This window comes from Canis lupus, chromosome 12 (assembly GCF_003254725.2).
Source record: "Canis lupus dingo isolate Sandy chromosome 12, ASM325472v2, whole genome shotgun sequence".
Taxonomy (NCBI): domain Eukaryota; kingdom Metazoa; phylum Chordata; class Mammalia; order Carnivora; family Canidae; genus Canis; species Canis lupus.
Genome location: NC_064254.1, coordinates 16,901,752 through 16,907,751, shown reverse-complemented (window position 1 = coordinate 16,907,751; position 6,000 = coordinate 16,901,752). Strand labels below are relative to the sequence as shown.

The 6,000-nt window shown below is 30.1% G+C and overlaps 1 pseudogene; it reads left to right on the top strand.

Moving 5' to 3' along the window:
• The first annotated feature begins 5,635 nt into the window (after positions 1-5,635).
• LOC112641908 (U2 spliceosomal RNA) lies at positions 5,636-5,711 on the top strand (annotated as a pseudogene).
• The last annotated feature ends 289 nt before the right edge of the window (positions 5,712-6,000 follow it).

Genomic DNA, 6,000 nt, shown 5'->3' with positions numbered 1-6,000 from the left:
ATTTTTCAAAAGCTAAAACTACATAAAGATCTTGTAGTTTTGTTATGCATTGCTAAATTTCCCTTCATGGCAGTTGTACCATTTGCAGTCATATCAGGGAGTGCACAGCTTCTAGCAGACTCTTTTAACACAGTGTGTTGTCAAGCATCTAATATTGCCAAGCTGAGAGATGAGATACTGAATAAATTCTCATATACTTTTCAGTTCTATTAATATCTTTTAAATACCTATTCAAGATATTTCCGTATTTATTATTAGATTATTTATTTTTGTCTTACTGATTTGTAGAAGTTAATCATATATTCTACATAAAATTTTTATAGACTATATATTGTGAATATATTTTACAAATTTTATAAGCAAACATTCTTAACTTTATTGAGTCCTAGTCATCAGTCTTTACTTTAATGAATAATATGCTTTTTATTCTTTGTAATAAAATTTTGTCCTCCTAAAAACATGAAGATATTATCCTATAATTTCTTCTATAAGCCTTACTATCTTATTTTTATATTTTTATGTATTTTTATTAAATATTTTTTAATATTTAGGTTATGCTTATTTTTCATGCTTTGGTATTTAGATTTTGCACAGAGTGAGATAGGGGTAAGAATTTATAATTTTCTAAGAGGGAATTTTAGAAAATTTAGAAAAAATTTAGAAAAAAATATATTTTGCCAATTGAATTGTAGTCAAGCCCTTTCCTGAACCCTATTTTCCTCTTTTTTTGTTTTTCAAGAATGTTTTAGTTACTTTGCATCACTTACATATTCACAGAAATTTTAGAAATTTTAGAATATGTGTCAATTTCCACAAAAAATAAAAACTATAAATGTAAATCTATTACTTTGAAAATTTGTAAATACTTCATTTTATGAAATCTCCAATTTTATTATAAAAAACTAGCAATTTTTTCCCATTCAATCTATCTATATTTATTGACAACTATGCACACAACTAATCTTGGAATACTCTGTTTTCTTTGTCTATACAATTTTTCTATTTTTCATCATAATCTTTCATTACTTAATATTTGATTTTAACAATTCTTTTTGAAAATCATTGTATTATATCTAATTTCTAAAATATTATTGCTCATAAATTTTCAGTGGGTTAACCATTAATTGTAATTCTTTAATGACTTTTTGTTTATTATTGTTTATGATAATCCCATGTCCCATGTTAACTGTTTTTCCAAACTTCTTGTTATTTAGTATCCCAAATAGATATTTCTGTATCTTTTGTTCCTTTATATACTTAAAATATATTTAATGCTTTTTCAGCACATCAACATGCTTACCTTGAAATAAAAAATGAAGTACATTTTCTTTTTTTCTTTTTTGAGTCTTGTTTTGAGGAAGAAGTATAAAAAATTATTATAAGGTAAAATATCCATTCATTAGATGCTTATAGGATTTGTAGCTGATTGTCATATATCATAAAATTCCAAATACGTAAAATTAATTCAGAATGTTAAAATTAAGCTTTTTAATATTTACAGTAAATTTTTATTCTTACTTTAATAGACTGAGGACTATTTTTTGAATAGCATATTGGAATTGAAAATCTAATCAAATATATTCTGTCTTTAGTTAAATATCCTGGGTTGATATCTATTTAATTGTTAGTTAAATCAACTAATGATATTATGACATATCTGATCATATTAAGCTTTCTATAAAAAAAAGTGATAACTATATATATATATAAAACTATGTCACAGATACCTAGAGAACTGAGAACATCTAAAACAAATATTTTTTTTAATATATAAGATCTACCATTATCAGACTGGTTAATGACTCCAAGTAGATTTGGTATTAGTGTTTCTTTCTCTTCTTAATGAGGTAACAAACAATGCATATATACACACATGCATGTGTATGTATGTGTGGTATTTTAAAATTTTTGTATTAATTCTTTTTGTGCTTCACTTGGTTCCTTTTGTGTTTGATCCCCTTTGTAAAGGTCTTTATGTATTATCTGGCCCTCTCTATATATGATGAACTATGTATTCTAATTGTAATTTTAAACAGGAAATTGAACCTTAAAATTATTTTTCCAACTGTATCTCTGAACTGATTTAATTCAAAGTAATTACAGTGTTAGTCATTTATTAATCTCAGGTATTTATATGAGCTATTTTAAAAATACTCACTTAGAAAACATAGTTCACACTCAGTAAGCTTGAGATCCAGTCAATGACTAGGACAGAATATCTAATTGCAAATTTGAATTAACTGCACATAAGTGCTGAGAAGCCATAAACAAAGATGTGACTGATTATGAGTTATGTTAATTATAAAAGATTTATTTGACTATTCTTTCCATCTTAAGCTGAACTTTCTTTTATTAAGATAGAGTTGGCATATAATATTATATTAGTTTCAGATAGATTTGACATTTGTATGCATTGCAAAATGGTCACTGCAGTAAGTCTAGTTATCATCTGTCACCTTAAAAATTAAAATTAATACAATGTTATTGACTATATTCCTCATGCTGTACTTTACATTCCCATGAATTATTTATTCCTAGAAGTTTGAACTTCTTAATCCCCTTCACCCATTTTGCCTAGCCCCACTCCTTTACCACCAATGCTGTATTGAATGAAAAGTGAGAATAGTGGGCATCCATTTCTTATTCCTGATTTTAGAGGAAAAGGCTTTAGCTTTTTACCATCAAGGATGATATTAGCTGTGGATTTGTCATATATGGCCTTAATTATGTTGAGGTACATTTTCTTTATTCCTGCTTTGTTGAGAGTTGTTATCATAAGTGGATGTTGAATCTTGTCAAATGCCTTTTTTGCATCTGAGACGATCATATGATTTTTATCTTTTATTTTGTTAATGTGGTATTTCACACTGATTCATAGACATTGAACCATCCTTGCATCCCTGATATAAATGCCACTTGATCATGATGTATGATCCTTTTAATGAATTGTTGGATTTAGTTTTTTTTTTTTAAAGATTTTATTTATTTATTCATGAGAGACAGAGAGAGAGAGAGAGAGAGAGAGAGAGAGAGAAAAGAGAGAGAGAGAGGCAGAGACACAGGCAGAGTGAAAAGCAGACTCCATGCAGGGAGCCTGACCTGGGACTTGATCCCTGTACTCCAGGATCAGGCCCTGGGCTGAAGGCAGTGGTAAAACACTGAGCCTCCTGGGCTCCCCAGTTTGTAATTATTTTGTTGGGGATTTTTGCACCAGTATTCATCAGGGATAATGGCCTGTAATTTTATAAAATTTTATTTATTTGAGAAAGAGAGAGAGAGCACGAGCAGGAGGAGGTGGCAGAGGGAGAGGGAGAAGCAGACTCTCTTTTGAACAGGGAGCCCAACTATCAGATCAATTCCAGGATCCCAGGATCATGACTTCAAAGGCATACGTTTAACCAACTGAGCCACACAGGCACCCCTGTAGTTTTCTTTTCTTATTATTTCCTTCTCTGGTTTTGGAATCAGGGTAATGCTAGTTTTGTAAAATAAGCTCAGAGACTTTCTCAAATCTTCAATTTTTTGGAAAAATTTGAGAAGGATATTAACTCTTTTTTAAATGTTTCGTAGAATTCACCAGTGAAGCTGTCTGGTCCGGTTTGTTTGCTGAGAGCTTTTGTTTACCGATTCAACCTTCTTACTAGTAATCTATCAATTCAGATTCTCTATTTCTTTCTGATTTAGTCTTGGAAGATTGTATATTTCTAGGACTTTATCCATTTCTTCTAAGATGTCCAGTATTTTTGGAGTATAATTGTTCATAGTAGTCCCTTAGGATGCTTCATATTTCTTTGGTATCAATTGTAACTTCTCCTCTTTCATTTCTGGTGTTGTTTATTTGAACCCTCCTTTTTATTCTTGGTGAATCTAGGTAGATAAGTTTGTCACTTTTATCTTTCCAAAGAACCAGCTCTTTCATTGATCTTTCATATGACCATTTTTAATATTTTTCTTTTATAACCACTCATATTTATTTACTTTTTACTATTATCTTCAGGCTTTGTTTGCTCTTTTTCTTTTTTTTTTTTAATTTTTTTTTTGTTTGCTCTTTTTCAAGAGCCTTTAGGTTTAAAGTTAAAATCTTTGATATTTCTTTTATTTCTTGAAGTAGGCCTATATTACTATGAACTTTCCTTTTAGAACTGCTTTTCCTGATTCCCATAGATATTGTTATGGCCTATTTTCATTTTCTTCAGGTACTTTTGTTTCTCTTTTGATTTCTTCTGTGACCTAGTAGTTGTTTAGTAACAATGTTTTAAAGATATTCATATATTTGTATTTTTCCATTTTTTCCTCTTATAATAGATTTCTAGTTTTATACCATTGTCAGAAAAGATGCTTGGTATGATTTCAATCTTCTTTAATTTATTGAGTTTCATTTTGTAGGCCTAATATGTGATCTCTCTCCTGGAGAATGTTCCATGTGCATTTGAGAAGAATGTGTATTTAACTGCTTTGGATGGAATGTTCTATATATATCTGTTAAGTCTATGTGGTCTAATGTGTCTGATGTTTCCTTATTGATTTTCTGTCTGGATGATCTGTCTATTGATGTAAGTGGGGTTGAAAGTTCCCTACTATTACTGTATCACTGTCAATTTCTGCCTTTAGGTCTGTTAATATTTGTTTTATATATTTTTGGTGCTTCTATGTTGAGTGCAGATATATTTACAAATATTATATCTTCTTGATGGATTGATCCCTTTACCATTACATTATATAATGCACTCTTCTAATTCAGTCTTTATTTTGAAGTCTGTTTTTGTTTTTTATTTTTCCCTAATATAGTACAGCTATACCAAGTCTCTTTTAATTTCTATTTGCATGGAATATTTTTCTTTTCCATACCTTCACTTTCAGTGTATGTGTGTACTTACTTCTGAAGTAAATCTTTTACAGGCAGTATATAGATGTGTCTTCTCAAAGAAATTAATTCTGCCACTTTGTCTTTTGATTGGAGCATTTAATCCATTTATATTTAAAGTATGTATTAATAGGTATGTATTTATTGCCATTTTGTTAATGGATTTGGCTGATTTCATTGTTCCTCTCTGTTCCTTTTTCTCTCTTCCCTTATGGTATGATGACTTTCTTTAGCAATATGCTTAGGTTGCTTTACTATTTTATTTTTTTGTATTTAAGTTTTTCCTTGTTACCATGAGATTTGTATATATCATCCAATATACAAAACAGTCTGCTTTAAGTCGATAGTAACTTAGATGGAATACCTTCCAAAACTCTATTTTTTCATGTTTTTTTTAGTAATAAATTTATTTTTTATTGGTGTTCAATTTGCCAACATACAGAATAACACCCAGTGCTCATCCCGTCAAGTGCCCCCCTCAGTACCCGTCACCCATTCACCCCCCACCCCCCGCCCTCCTCCCCTTCCACCACCCCTAGTTCGTTTCCCAGAGTTAGGAGTCTTTATGTTCTGTCTCCCTTTCTGATATTTCCTACCCATTTCTTCTCCCTTCCCTTCTATTCCCTTTAACTATTATTTATATTCCCCAAATGAATGAGACCATATAATGTCTGTCCTTCTCAGATTGACTTATTTTACTCAGCATAATACCCTCCAGTTCCATCCACGTTGAAGCAAATGGTGGGTATTTGTCATTTCTAATGGCTGAGTATCGCTTCTTGGCCTTTTGGCTAAGATCAAGTGTAGTATTTGTTTCATGTTTTTCATGTCACTTTTTACATTCTTTTATTTTGTGATCCCTTAATTATTTATGTATGGTAGTTAATGTTACTACTTTGGTCTTTTAACCTTCTTAGTAGCTTTATAAGTAATTAATCCAATGCCTTTACTATATATTTACCTTTTTTTAGTGAGATTTTTCTTTTCTTTTTTTCTTCTTAATTGGCAACATTTCTTTCCAGCTTGAAGAAATCCTTTTAGTATTTCGTATAAGGCTAGTTTAATACTGATCAACTTTAATTTTTGCTTGTCTGGAAAACTCATTTTCTTTTTTGTAAGTCTGAATGATATCCTTA